Source organism: Lepidochelys kempii, chromosome 12, assembly GCF_965140265.1.
Source record: "Lepidochelys kempii isolate rLepKem1 chromosome 12, rLepKem1.hap2, whole genome shotgun sequence".
Classification (NCBI taxonomy): domain Eukaryota; kingdom Metazoa; phylum Chordata; order Testudines; family Cheloniidae; genus Lepidochelys; species Lepidochelys kempii.
The window spans coordinates 38,198,891-38,214,301 of NC_133267.1; the positions used below are offsets into that span (position 1 = coordinate 38,198,891).

The window sequence follows — 15,411 nt, forward strand, 5'->3', positions numbered from 1 at the left end:
GATTTTGAACCAAAATATGTCATGAAAAGTCCAAAACAAAATGAAAACGTCCCCTCCCAAAATGTTCATTCAGCAGAACAGTCCTTTTTCACCCAACTCTAGTAAGGCCGCATCCTCTTTATAGACTGTCATTGCTGGCCAGAGAGAGTCACACATCCAACCAGTGGCACTCGAAGGCATATGTTCCTGTTCGGTGCCCTGTCCACTGGACCAGGAGCTTCTCAGCCATCTCTATTATGTAGAGTTGCCACCTTTCCCGTTTTCGGCTTGTGTGTCCGGGTGCCATTTAACAAGCCCGAATGTCCAGGTTTTTTTAATCTGGGGTGGGAGGGGGAAGAGGCGGAGAAGGGGCAGGGCCTGGGGAAGAGATGGAGCAGGGACAAGACCTTGGGGGAAGAGGCAGCGCAGGGGGTGGGGCCTCAGAGGTCTGGTTACCAGCCATTAGAAAGGTGGCAACTCTACCCCTATGGCTGTGTGACAGAGTGCTGAGAGCCAGTAGCTGATCACTTCCTTAAGGATTAATTAGCTCCTCCAGGAAATGCCTGATGGAGAAGAGTACTTAACTGCCTAAGCAGTTGATGGGATTGATGAGCTGAGGAGCTGGTTACCAGCTGCGGAAGCTAGTTAAAAGCACAGGAAGGCAGTGCAAGGGGCGGGCGGGGTGGATATTGAGTCTCGTGGAGCAGGGAGAAAGAAAGGTCATAGGGTGTGAGGATCCTTCCTTTGAGGAAAGGGCTGAGGGTTAGGACAAGCTGTTGCATGGGATTGTGATGGTGGTTTGGTGAAGGTAATAAATAGAACTCGCAGAGGTGATAACCACTGTAAAGGTATCCAACGCTGTTAATGAGGGATCTCAGGCCAGGAGAGAAGCCTGTCTTGTCCAGGCTGTGCTCTTAAAATCCCAGTTGTGAGGATGTACAGTGCAGATAGAACAGAGATTCCAAGGCCAGAAGGGACCACTGGGGTCATCGTGTCTGACCTCCTGGATAGCACAGGCCAGAAAACGGCCCCAAAATAATTGCTAGGGCATCAGCTTCTGGTGCCCTGTGTATGGATTGTAATGGTTGTGTTCCTGTTGCGCTAGTTGAGTCTAGGATCCTGAGCAGATTCAGACTGAGCTGAGTGCACTTGCGGTCGAGCTTGCTTTTTTCTTCAGTGCCCCTTGTCCTCCTGTGTGCTTACCTATCATGATGTGTTCCCCTTGGGCCACCGCCTCATCCCTTCCTCCCTGCCAACTAAATGCCAGATTCTGTCCCTATCCCCCTCTAAAGCTGCTTGTTCTAAGGGGTAGGTTTATAAATGTCCAATTTGCTTCATCTTGGGATCATTCCTTAGCGTGTGTTACTTTTAGGATTTCCTTGAGTCTTCTGCATGTTTTGAGCTTGTTCAGTGCCTGGAACCTCTACTGAGGTTGATGGGACTGCAGTGCGGCTATGGGATGGGACTACGTAGAGTGGCTGCGGGATCAGGCACTAAACATGTCACTGGAATCTGCATACTTCACTCCTGTCAGGAAGGGGCTGGGAGACAAGCAACACTCGGTTAGATTTACAGTTTGGCCACACATGCTGCTGGTTGTGGCTTACAATAATGATTAACGTCACTGCCACAAGATACATTGGCTCTCCACGGTATGTGTCTCAGCTCTAAATCAAAAGGGCTGGAAAGGAGCTGATACAAGATGTCACAGCTTCATTCTGTCTTACGCTGGAGCTGAATTCACAGCTGGTACTTAGGAAGTTCTCCCAGCCGCAGGTGCTCACAGTGATCCATCCAACCTTGATTTTACCTATGCTGATGAATCCTTGGTTAAGGCTCTTGGTTACGCCATGGCTGTTTGTTGGAGAAGTATAACGGCAAATGGGAAGGGAATGATTTTACCCAGGTAGCTCTGTCCTGCAGACCATGCTGTTACCAGGAGTGGGAAAGCAGTGCTTATAAGAACTGTGAGAGGCAGAGTATCTGCATTATAGGCTCACTTACATCACTTTAGTGCTGATGGAAGGTACCTTACTGAGTTAACACCCCTGGAAGCTTGTTCTTTGTTGTTAGCAAGGGCAGCTGCAGGGCAAATTTTTGCTATTCCAAATTTTGTAGAGAGTTTCACACCCGTTTAGTCTGATTTAGTACTACACACAATGTAAAATGTGTGTAGATCACATTTTCCTGTTATATGAGTGAAAACCTGGAGTGACTCCACTTGATTCATGGTACAGATGTGTGTGAAATAAGCATATGCATGTATCTTGGGCCCCTCCCGCTATCCCTACCAGCTCAGAGGTGTCAGTAGAGTTGATCTGGTTTTACATTGGTGTAACAGAAAAGAATTTGGCCCCAGGATTTTACAGTCCCTTTGCAAGATATACCCAGTCTCTCAATTCACTTGTCAGGAGAAATGTCTGTAACAGTAGGGCTTTATATTGTTGTGTAAACCACAGACCAAAATTTTGGTTTTTGTAGGGGGGGATTTTTTCAAAAATAAAAACCTAACAAATAGAAAAGACTTAACGAACAGGACATAAAGAAAACCCAACAGATTCTGGAGATGTCTTACAATGCGCTTCTGTCTTGCTGGAAGCCTGGGTTTCAGGACCTGATCCTGCACCATTGCAGTCAGTGGGAGTTTTGCCATCGAGTTCAGTGGGTGCAGAATCGCGCCCTCAGTAGCACTGAGGTGGTGAATGACAACCGGGAATCAAAACTGACTGAAACCAACAGCGAAGCCGTCTGGTCCAGTTTCACTGCCCAAGCTGGGTAAAAGGCAGAAAGTGAACAGACACCACAAAGGAAGCATGAAGTCAGTTAAACTTGTAAAGTTCTTTCATTCTGAGATGTTTCAGAGTAACAGCCGTGTTAGTCTGTATTCGCAAAAAGAAAAGGAGGACTTGTGGCACCTTAGAGGTGCCATAAGTACTCCTTTTCATTTGGAGATGTTATTAGTAACACAAGGAAGGGGAAATATAACCTGCTGCCAAATTCGGTCAGTTCTGAGGGTACAATAATGGCCCTCAGGTATTTTTTTAACTCAGCAGTATCCCTTTAATTTGGACGGTTGATGAGATTACTTTATTTGTTGCCATCTTTGCTCCTGATGTGCTGCCCTTTGGAGGAGGTGGAGGCTGGTGTTTACTGAAGCAGCTGCCTGTTGGCAGAGGAATCTTATTACTGTGTCTATGCTTGAGGAAAAGACTGTTTATTTTCCCAACATTAATAGTGATCCGGTAGGAGGCACGGGAGGGGAGCTATCCACTGGCCTTTATTAAATCCAACTTTGTGTAAAATACTAATCATTTTGTAATCAACCCTGAGCCTGGTGCTGGAATTGAACAGTTCCCCCAGCATTCTGCAAAGCTGTCTATGCTGTGTCTGTTAGATCATTCGGATAAGGGGAATTTAGATGCCAATGTGAATATCCAGTTGTTGGACGTTCCTTTATTTTTCATACCAGTAATTCTTCAATGACTTCATTCCACGGACTGTGACACTAGAGGGAGATTCTCTCAAGGAACTTTTGTTCTTATTCTGTGGGCCACCAAGAAGATCTCTGTGGTGCACTGGTACTCTATGGGGATTGCAATTTGAGAGCCACTGTATTATATATAAAGGATATATATAAGGATAAATTCTTCTCCTGTATCCTAGTGTAAATGCTGGGTAAGTCTTCTGAAGTCAGTGGAGTGACTGCATTTACACTCAGGCAATTGAGAGCAAAAATTGGCTCAGAAGTGGGTCCAAGCCATCCAGTTTGGATCCAGGTTCAGATTTCCAACACTCTAAAGTTCCATAATGAGGTTTTTATTCAAGCCCTCATAAGCCACTTGCAAAATTGGAATTTGTGTTTGGGTTTGGATTTTGAAATTTTCCTCCTCCCCATAATTCCATGGTGCTCTGATCTGGTATTTTAGTTCAGGCCAGTCTCAGATTAGAGAGTAATAAACTAATATGTTTGTTCAGGTAATTGCATGAGCTGTTGTCTCACATACAAATGGATCAAACGTAGTGCTGGAAGAACTGAGGATCCAGAGGCTCATTTCAGAGCAGCACCCAAATCTTTGCATGTGGAGTTGTTTGAACATCAGAGGTTTTGGTTTGCCATGAGGTACTGTTCTTGTGGGTTTCCACCCCAAGTTTCATTGAAGTTTCCAGTTCAATTGAACCCAAATACTTGACCCACACGAAACAAACCCTTGCTTTTCATGGTTTTAGCAGGAAACCATATAATCCTCTCCTGTACCCCTGGAGAACAGGATGGGATTCATAGGAAATGTGGCCCAAGTTTGCTTGAAAGATTTGTGGTCATCAGCAAAGTTCCTAGAACAATAGTTCATGTGAACAATTCTCCATAATCAAGTTCCCTAAGCAAGTGATGCTGTTCGGTTTCAGAGTAGCAGCCGTGTTAGTCTATATCTGCAAAAAGAAAAGGAGGACTTGTGGCACCTTAGAGACTAACAAATTTATTTGAGCATAAGCTTTCATGAGCTACAGCTCACTTCATCGGATACTGCATGCATCCGATGAAGTGAGCTGTAGCTCACGAAAGCTTATGATCAAATAAATTTGTTAGTCTCTAAGGTGCCACAAGTACTTCTTTTCTTTTTACTGTTGAGTTAGTTACAAAGGTTTGGCCTAGAACCGGTTTTGGACCATGATGCTCAGATCTGGATAGAACTCCTACAAAATGCAAAGTAGCTTGGATCCGAGGTTCTGGTTAAACCTGTTATAGAACCAGGGACCAAGGGCTAAGTCTGAATATGAACTTCTCCACAGTGGATTTGCTCATTGGTCTCTTCTTCCAACCTTCTCCAATGCCCCAGAATCCTGTAAATATGCAAAATCGGGCTGGAAATCTCACAAGAACCAACTTTCTTATGGAGTTTTGAGGGCTCTATTTGGTGCTTCTAGTGAATTTGGAGATACCAGGGAAATAGGATTTTCCTGCATTGATTCAGTGCTTCAGCTTCCAGAGGAACCTGGCAGAACAAAAGATGTGTGAGGGCTTATGGGATCAGAAGAGATCTGGAGAATGTGTCTGAAATCATCTTCTAATTGAATGTGGTTTCTTTGAAAGCCGGGTTAGCCCCTCCACCTTCTCCCCTCCACCCCCAGGCAAATGTGCTACTGCACGAGGAATGCAAGTGAGTACAAGGAATGCATACAGCGTAGGGCTATCTGGAAATGAGGAACGGAAAATAAACAGACACTTGTGGAATATTTTTTCCTCTACGGAATAGGCAGCTGCCAGGCAGAGTTTGATTCTGAAGGCCTGCAGGAGAGATCTATGTGCCTTTTGTTTCTACCTTTTTGAAAGTGTTTCCATTACGACTGCAAGTGAATTAAGTATCCAGCTAACGGCCCATCCGCCTCCTCTGCCACAGCTAATTAGCCATCGGAGCAGAGATTGCTATGGATGTCAGACCCCCAACATGCAGGTTAGTCTGTGCTTTTGAGGAGTTTGGCTCAACTAGAGAGACTGGTTCTCTGTGTCAGGGACACTGTGGTTTCAGGCTGGGCTGTGATTGCTTGGTACTATCCCTGTTTATGTCATTTGCCTCCTTAGGCCTGGGCAGTCACCAGATGGGGCCCAGGTGGAAGGGAGCAGGGGAAAGAACCCTGAAATACTGCAGGGATGTAAAGAACGTCCCTACGCTATAATGTTTCTGAGTGTCTTCAGGCCAAAGGGAATTGTCTCTGAGCAATGACCCTCCCGCTGCCACCGTTTTCCATCACCTCCAGCTTCTCAGCAAAGGCCCACTACTGCTTCCCTGGAAATCCATGGGAGTCAGTGGGCTTTAGACCAGGCCTTAGGTGTTTAGCTCCCTCTCAGGATCAGGGCCTTTGGGGCTCAAACCTGTGCCAAGAAAATGAATAGGGACAGGGGAAGGCTCATGGATCCCAAAGTCATTTATGCTCCATCTTGCCTGCCATGAAGAGTGTCAGCTCTGCTAGGATCACGTAATCTAGGCTGTGCTGTTAATGAGGCTGCATGTTGATTAAGCCTCAGCCTGGAATGTTACCTTGGCTAGGTCTCTCCCCGTGATGGTGAGGGAGCGTTGCCAGAATGACAGCTCCAGGGAAGACCTGGGGGGCTCCGTGTAATGGTTTAAAATAAATACCAGCCTCTCCTGTTCGCAGGAGGGGTGGAGAAAGGCTGATGGCAGATGGCTCTGAATTATTCCACAGCTCCTCCGTGTGAATCTCAAAGGTGTCTCATTTGGCCCAGCTTTGTATCTAAAACCAATCATAAGCTGCAATGAAGGTGGATTGCACTAGAGAGTCCATTGTGGGTAATTGCACAATTAGACTGAAGTGTATAGGAGTGACACGACGTGAGAGCTCCAGGATCAGGGCAATATCAGGAGTGAAAGGGCAAAGGACGAGTCCAGCAGTCAGGCGTGAGAATGGGGACATCCAGTGTTAATCTTAGTGGTACATTTCCTGGCTCTGCAGGGATGCCAGCATAAAGAAAACAGGTGACTTTCAGGACTGTTAAACTTCCTGCTGATTAGGCCTCAACTGGAGTGTTGTGTCCAGTTCTGGGTGCCACATTTCAGGAAAGATGTGGACTAATTGGAGAAAGTCCAGAGAAGAGCAACAAAAATGATTAAAGGTCTAGAAAACCTGACCTACGAGGGAAGAGTGAAAACATTGGGCTTGTTTAGTCTGGAGAAGAGAAGGCAGAGAGGGGACATGATAACAGGTTTGAAGTACATATAACGTTGTTACAAGCAGGAGGGAGAAAAATTGTTCTCTTTAATCTCTGGGGAAAGGACAAGAAGTAAAGGGCTTAAATTGCAGCAAGGGCGGTTTAGGTTGGACATTAGGAAAAACTTCCTAACTGTCAGGGTAGTTAAGCCCAGGGAGGGTGTGAAATGTCCATCACTGGAGATTTTAAAAAACAGGTTAGACAAACATCTGTCAGGGGTGGTCTAGATCCTGCCATGAGTGTAGGGACTGGACTGGAAGACCTCTCGAGGTCCCTTCCAGTCCTATGATTCTATGATTCTCTCTCCCTCCGTCCCTCTGCTCTTCCCCAGTGGCTTTGATCTGTCAGTTCAGCTATACAGAGTTTGGAATATACCTGACACATCTGGCTATTGTCCATTGATTCCAGCCCAAATCCCTTTGATTTGCCAAAGACTGCATATTTTGGCCAATGTGCTGTACCCCAGAGACATCAGAGATGCCTGTCTGTCCGTGTTGGTGGGCTCTGGGAGTACTGAGGTGATGTCTCTCTCTAGCAGTTGAGCTAACCCGAGTGACTATAACAACCTGCTGTGTTCTGCTAATGGTGATCTCTTAGCTCACATGTTAAAGGTTTATGCTGAGTTTGATGCCTGCTGGTGACCATAATGCCTGTAATGTACAGAAACCTGGGCAGTGCAGGGTTGAGGCAGGGTTCCCAGGGATCTGTGCCAGGAGAAAAAAGCAGCCAATCTGCATTAGCATCTCGGCAAACACCCCTCATCTGTGAGATGATACAGCAGCCATCTGATAATTGCCTGGGAACTTCTTCAATTCCTTCCACCCTGACTTTGATAAGAGTAATTAGTCATTCCTCACGGGCCATAACAATGATGTAGCAGAGTGACTTGCTTCCTGGTGCGGAACACATGGCTGCAAGAGCCTGCAAGAGCCAACAAGTGCTGGTTTGATCACTTGTGTGGGGGGAGGGGGAGGGGCGGGGAGTGGGGCAGGGGCGGAATGGGTGTGAGTTTTCTTCTAACAGTGAGGTTTAGCTCCTATGCTTTAATTGCTAGGTCGTAGGTAGGAGGGTTTCGTTTCTGGTAGCCGTGGGCCAGGATTTACTAGACTGATGCGCCTCTGGCTTTACTCTCCACTTGTTTTGGCTAATGGCGGATTAGGCAAGCTGCTCTGAAATGGATCCTGTATCCGAACAGGGCATGTTGACGAAGATGAGTGCAAACTTTCCATCTTCTAGCCTTTGTCTGAGGCACTGTGTGGATGGGAAACTAAGCAGGATGTTGAGTAAGTCACTGTGCCCAAACCCTCCACATTCTGTGCAGCTCTGGCTTCTAGGTACACTTAGAGAAGTGTACAAGGATAGGTCCATCAATGGCTATTAGCCAGGATGGGCAGGGATGGTATCCCTAGCCTCTCTTTGCCAGAAGCTGGGAATTGGGTGGCAGAGGATGGATCACTTGATGATTACCTGTTCTGTTCATTCCCTCTGGGGCACCTGGCATTGGCCACAGTCAGAAGACAGGATACTGGGCTAGATGGACCTTTGGTCTGACCCAGTATGGCCATTCTTTTGTTCTTAAGTGACCATATCATAAAGTTCCTCAGAGTTTGGTGTGTTTGTTTCCAGACTTTTGGGGGTGGGATATCCTGGGAAAGAACTGGCAACCAGAAAGAACGTACATGCTTCTAACCTAGGATGAGCCACCCGCTCACTCTGAGACCCCAAGGTGGTTATAGGAAGGACAAGTGATTCCTCAGCTGGAAAACTGGTAATAAACCTAACCTGCCTGGAGAGGCCCAGAGGGTGCATCTCAGTTGAGCTTTCCTAGGAAAAAGAACCCAATGCACTGAGTAAAGTTTTATCACAACCAGCTAATCAAAACATGGGGATTTCACTCAGGCAAGCAAATGAATTGCTAGCACACCATGCGATACTGTGGGACCAAAGCCATTTTTCCAGTGTTTGGGGGATTGCATATTTTTAATCATTCATATTCTGTTTATGGTTCTTGCATTCAGCATTCTTAGTCTATTTAGTATCTAGCCAGGTTATATTGCCTACTTCAAGTCTTTGGAGTTTGAATATCTGTCTAAAGATAACTATTCCCATTGACTCATAAGCATTCACTTGGCTAGTAGTTTAGGACATGCTAGTTCATGTAGTCTTGGATCTCCTGACACAGTAGGAGTTACACACACAAAGCAAAAGTGGTATCTACCCTTTACATCTGCTACCTCTGTGGTTGACATCTCATTCTTCTCTTCAGTGTTGTTCGCCCAGTAGGTGGGAAATCCTTTCCGTGACTAAACCAAAACCTCATCTAGAATATTTAGATCAGCTATTCCCTCCTAGACATGTGGTGAGGAGTTAGTTGTTCTTGTGAGGCTTTGACGGCCCCGGAAACTGAACTAGAAACTAGCCTTTTCTGGCTTGGGCCTTGGACCAGAAATACAAGAAATGACGTCAAATCTGGGAATTTGAATGTGAATCGTCCCAAAATATAAAAGTTTCAATTTCTGAGGATTAGGTTTTGGCCCATTTCAAATTCTGTGGCTGTAACCAGCAATTTTTCGGCGATGTTTGAAGAGAGGGAGCCCCACCCAACCAGGTGGCTGGCTGATCAGTTCTTAGACAGCTGCCTTTTAAAGGAGTGAGTAGGGGATTGACCACCTTTGACTTCCAGTAGATGGCGCTGTCACACTGCCTAGCTCTAGCTGCCCGTGCATCTGTCTGGCTGTTAAAGTCAAGGAGATAATTGGGAAGAGCAGGTTCAGGTCTTGGCATCGTTTCTAATGCTCACAGATGTGCAGCTGCCATCTGTTTCTGCCATGGCCTCTATCCCTGATCCTGCTTCCAAAATAAAAAAATGTTTAAAGATGGTCCCTTCTCCCACCTCTCCCCCCCCCCCACTGACGTGCAATCAGACAAGCTCATGGGCTCAAAAGCCATCTCAATTTTGTTAATTGCAGAGGAGAAAGCCGAGATACTCTTCATAAACTGACAACTGCTGCAGGAGGCAATTGCTTATATCAGCTCCTTGAAAGGTATTTATGTATCTATTTTATTTCATTTTATTTATTTTAAAAGGACAGTGTGTTGATTTGGCCACGTGCCAACCAGGAAATACCAGAAAGCTGAAGATGGACCCGATACAAACAGACTAACCAGCCTCAGATGTCCCTTTAATATTGGAATATGGAGAGTAATAAAAAGCACATGGGTAAATGATGAGATTAACAACAAATATACAGAAATAAATCTATTTGCACTAGGGAACCCCAATAAGCCACCAGTTTCATACAGAGTCTCTTAATCTCCTCTGAGTGTGTTTTAATGGTGGCATTATGCCGATTATCATGGTTTATAGCTCTGTAAACACTTGTCTGCGTTACACTATACATATGTGTGTTCTGCTGTTTAGATCCTATCAGTCATACACAAGAGGGAGTGGGCAATAGAACAAGGATGGAATTATCTGATGATACATAAACTGGAGGGGGAAGGAAAGGGATGCAGATCTGGGAGGGGAAATGGGAGAACTCAAAGCTCTGAAAGGCAAGTAGCTTTCAAAGGAAGAGAGATGGGAGTGCGAGCAGAATTCACTTCCCTGATCTGCAGATGCTCCTCCTGCAGCTGCTACTTTGGGAGGAAGCTATTTACCAAGGGAGGAAACTACTTAGAAGCAGAGACACTTTGGGAAAAGCACGTAGCCCGAATTTTCAAACCTGGGATACCAAGGTCAGGCTCATCAATCCCTACCTAGGTATCTCAATAAGTAAGTGGTGAGTGGCCGCAGACCCTAGTGAAATTGATGGCAGGTGCTCAGTGTCTTAAAGAATCAGGCTGTTTGTCCTGGTGCCTAAGTGTGGATCAGGGAGCTTAACTTCTGAGCACTCATGTTTGAAAATGTTGGCCAGGTTTTCAATCACTGTGTCTGGGGTGTTGTTCCTTGGGCTGGAAGCATAGGGGAGAGCCTGGGTCGAGAGCTTCTTGCACAGGTGTACAAGGCTCCCGCTAGCTGACTGAGGATGGAGCCGGTCAGTTTTTGTAATGAATGTTCCCCAGGCCCCTTAAATTCAGCCTCCCTCCCGTGCTCTAAAATTTGGGCTGGAAAGTTTCAAGCCAGCCTGAGCTGAGGGAGCTTACTGGAGAGAGAACCCCAGCCATGCGGTTAGTGTGACCGCACTGACACTGTAGAAACTTTTATTCGCAATTTTCCATTGTATCCACAAACTGCCAGGCTCGTTATTACACTTGCGTGCTTCACGCTGTCCTGGAGAACTAGTTCTTCTCTGGGATAGGGCAATCGTTTTCCCATGGCATTAGCTCCGGGGTTTGGAGTGGAACACGGACATAGCAGATACAGTGCAATAGTTCTGCTGCCTTCGGGGGCTGTTCACTTTTGCCTGGTGGTTAAAAATGAAAACAGACTGTAAGAGGCCTGCTGCCGTCGTGGGGTACAAGGAGCAGAGGAGGCCGGTGGATAGTACTGCTATTCTTATGGAATGTACTGCGCTTTTCAGGGGGACCAAGTAACAAGGCATCCCTGGTTACAAAGACTTTATTTTTGCACGGGGATAACTCAACTTGGCCTTGTTGAGGACACTGAGCGCTTGGGATTCTTGAAGAAATTATATTAAGAAATATAGAGAAATGATTGGAAATTATTGTCCCCCCTCGCTAAAGAAATGCCCCCATCACCATGGTATCTAGGTACTTAAAGGTAAGCTCTTAGGGGGAGGGAGTGTCTTTTTGTTCTGTTTGTACAACCCCTGGCACAATGGAATTCCGGTCTGTGACTTTGGGCTCCTAGGTGCTACCAGAGTACAAATATTAAATAAGAATAATAGGTACCGCAGCACCATTCACCAAGCAAACACCTCACTGGGCTCTGACTAAGCTATGCAGCTCTTTCCTGGGCTTGATTTGCCTTGGCTTGAGGGTGAAATGTTGCTTTAATAAAAGTTGCCAAACAAAACATTTAGTGGGGGGGGGGAATCACCGCTAGTGCAGGTAGACAGTTCCACCATTCTTGGCTCCTTCTCCAAAAGGAGAAGTCACAGGACAAGACAAGTAGCAAAGAGTCTTTTTCATGATTTATAGAATCCAATGAGTTAGTCAGGTCGCCTTAAGAAATATGTCTTAATTAATGTCAATCCCAACTCCGTTCTATTCCCCACTCTCATCCGACACCCAGCTCTTCCCTCCTTTAGAAATATGGCTTGTGAGTCATCTCTAGAACCATGCTAAACCTTAGAAAGAAAACTCCAAATCCATGTGCCCCGGGGTTTTGTCCCATGCTCAAACCTTGTACCAGGGTTTCCTAAAGGTTCACCGGCTGGTTCAGTGAATTTGGTGTGATGCAAGATTAGATGCTGTTTGACTAAGAGAGGCTGAATGAATGTGTCTCCCTCTTTCCAAAATGTGTCTTTATTAATACTTAAGCCAAGGGGAAATGTGAGCTTCTACTGTACAATGAAAAGGTCACGGTGACGCTGGTCTATGGACACCAGCCTGCTCCCAGAAAAGCGCTTCATGTTTTGTTGCCATCTGGAGAACAAATGTGCCCTGGTGAGGGAACTTTAGTTTGACCTTTACTTGCTTTGTTTAGCAATGAGAACAAGGCAAGTGTGTAACATCTATATGGAGGATCTGACAGTTCAAATAGCAGACCTGGTCTGGAGAGCTCACTCTGATGTCTTATTCATGTGTCACATGTCTCTTTTTCTGGTGAGGACCTGGAAAGATACAGATGATGTGAGGGAAGAGGGAGCTCCCATTTGAGGGCGGGGTTTTTGATCTGTGTTTATGGGCCCCCATGTGAATAGCAAGTCCCACCGTACGCTGAAAGAGGCACACAATGTGCCCGTTCATTGCCGCAGCAAGAGCGTCGCCAGTAGGCGACTGTCTGTGTTATGTGCCCTTTGGTTCATGGCACCCATTGCATGGATCAAGGCCAGCAGTTAGTCTGTTGGTCGGCAGACCGTGAACACTTTGTTGCTTGTCTCGTCCGTTATTAGTGCAGATGGGCCGTGCTTCTTTTGTGACCTCTGGTCCTTGCGCAGTTCAGCAGCCAGCTGGTAGCACCAGCGTACTGTAACTATGGCACTCTGGAGCCAGATCGGTTCGGCAATGCTGCACGAGTGGAGCCTGAGAAATCTTTAGAGGACGCAACAAAGGGGCCTTAGTGTGTGTAAACGAAGCCTGCTGCCCGCAGCCATTTCTGCTTATGAGGTGCCATGTTTGTTTAAAGAGCAAATCCCCAGCCTAGTCTTTTTAAAGGCAGACTGGGGGGAAGAGCTTTTTTGGATTGTGTTCAAAAGAATTAGGAGGGTCTGGTGTCTGCGCTGGCAGAAGGCAAGTCTCCCATAAGGCTGTCCACTGAGCAGACTGATAATGCAGCCAATCTATTGTCCTGCCTCTTGAAGTGGCTGGTACCAGATGGGTCAGAGAATGGTATTAAATCCCTCTAGTGGCCCATCTAGTACAATATCATGTGAGTGTGTGTGTTTGTAGATTATTTCTTGTTGCTCTGGCTTGGGAGCAGTTTATGCTCTGAAGCATGAAGACTGAGCACTTTTCCTTTCGTTTTTTTCTCAATCCTGGTTAGTGTCACTTGCAAATTTCCCTACATCTAGATTCTCTTTCTGATAAATATCGAACCCGTGTCCGTTCCCTCCCTCCTGCCAGCCAGCCTGCCTGGTGAGGTGGGCAAGTTGGAGCTGTGGCCCAGAGCATCTGAAATGGAGTGTACAGGGCTAGCTTGTGACTTGGGCTGTGCATCTGTGGAAGGGAGTCGGTAACGTCCCTTACACATGCCCCCTGGTTCTTGAATGCAGGTGTTTAACAGTCGGGCGGGGGTGGTGGTGTAGAATGGGCAGGGAGTGGGCAGAGCCTTGAGATCCACTTATGTCCCCTTCTGATCCATGTGTTGGTCAGAGTGGCTGGGCCAGCTTGAGGTTGGATGGCACCTTGCTGCTGGTACAGGCCGGGAGTCAGAAGGAAGCCGCCAAGGACCTGTGGCTCCCAGAGGGGGCTCTGAGTCCTAGAGCTGCTGAGGATGGGTCCTAGTCTTGGTCAAAATGTTGCACTGTAAGTGAGAAACATTTTGAATGCTCCATCCTCTGCTGTGTGCAGGCCGGCAAAGTGCTTGTTCAGGCCCTGCTTGTCCCATCCCGCACTGATCACTGAAGCCGCCTCCTCTCTGGCCTTCCCTACACCCCCACTGCCTCCTACAGACACATGCTAAACCCGGCTGCTCGAACCATCTTCCTGGCCTCTTGCTCAGCCCACATCACAGCCCCCTCTGGATCTCTCCACTCACTCCCTCTCCTTCCCCACATCAAGCTCAAGTTCCTTTCCGTAACTTCCAAGGAGCCTTCGCAACCCCTCCCCTCCCTGGTTGCCTCTCTGTCACTGCAGTGCCCTCTACCCCATATATATATGTGTGTGTGTGTATATATCTCTTCTTACTATATGTTCCATTCTATGCATCCGATGAAGTGGGTCGTAGCCCATGAAAGCTTACGTTCAAATAAATTGGTTAGTCTCCAAGGTGCCACAAGTCCTCCTGTTCTTTCTCTCCCTCTCTGCTCCATGGACAGTGCTGGCCTCGTCTGCCTGTGGGTCAGCTGCGCCCACAAACTTCCCTAACCCTTCTTCTGTGCTGCCACTTACATGTGGAATGCCCTCTATGAAGTGCTGCGTATGGTCATTATCTTCTCCTCCTTCAATCCGCTCCCCAAGAAAGACCCATTTCTAACCTGCAGCCTGTAAGAAATGAGCCAGTTAATAACGGCTTGAGGGGGAGATGGTGGAGAATAGGAACTTGCTTTTTTTATAATGGGAAAGAATTATAATATGTTGCAGATGTATCTATGTATTTATTTTGAAATGTTAATATATTTGATTGCACCCATCTCACTACTCTTGTGGTCTGACACACGTCGTCTTAGGTGATATGATGATTAGACTATAAATCCTCTGGACACAGACTCTGTCCTCGTATGTGTCTGTACAACACAGAACACCATCCATGGAGACTTGATCCTGATTGGGGCATCTGGGCACTATTCTGAATCTTAATCCTTCCTGTGCAATCAGATGTCACCGGCATGAACAAAGCTCCGCCATCCCTGTCTATCATGCTGAATGGCTACCGTGTGTTTCTAGAACGTAACTCTTTTACAAGGATAGTTTGTTGGGATATTGCTCAACCCCCACCCTGGAGGACCAGTGGATTGCTTTTCATCTGACCCTTATCCTTTGACCTGTCTGGCATCGGTGGCCCAAGCGGGAGTTAAAATTCCCACTGGCACTGCTTGCAGGGTCACTGGAATGCACAAGCCTTTGTACTGTGTCAAAGTGCAATCCCCAGGGAAGGATGGGCACCCTGGCAATATAAAAATTAATAATAATGCCTTGTATGTTATCTCTAAACGGACACCATTAAGATAAAATCATATAATACAAAACCAAATCTATGCCTGAATTAGATGCAAGAATTATGTAAATAAATGTCTTTATTAAACAAATGGCTGGTTTATATTTTTGCCTTACACTCAAGTGCTGATGTTGATCTGACTTCCACTGATTTTTACATAGCTATAACTCCATCAGTTAGCTGGAGACACTCCTGATTTACACCCGCCTAAGCAAGACCAGAATGAAGCTCTTAGGTTGGACAATGAAACTAGACTGATCTGTTT

At 46.4% G+C, this 15,411-nt stretch overlaps 1 protein-coding gene across 1 annotated transcript in view; it reads left to right on the forward strand.

The window, feature by feature from the left end:
• Positions 1-15,411, forward strand: part of ZNF469 (zinc finger protein 469) — a 408,895-nt gene that overhangs the window by 196,087 nt on the left and 197,397 nt on the right. Inside the window, exon 7 of the mRNA XM_073308156.1 lies at positions 9,673-9,747. The gene's annotated coding sequence lies outside the window, so the exon portion shown is untranslated. The remainder of the gene's footprint in view (positions 1-9,672; positions 9,748-15,411) is intronic.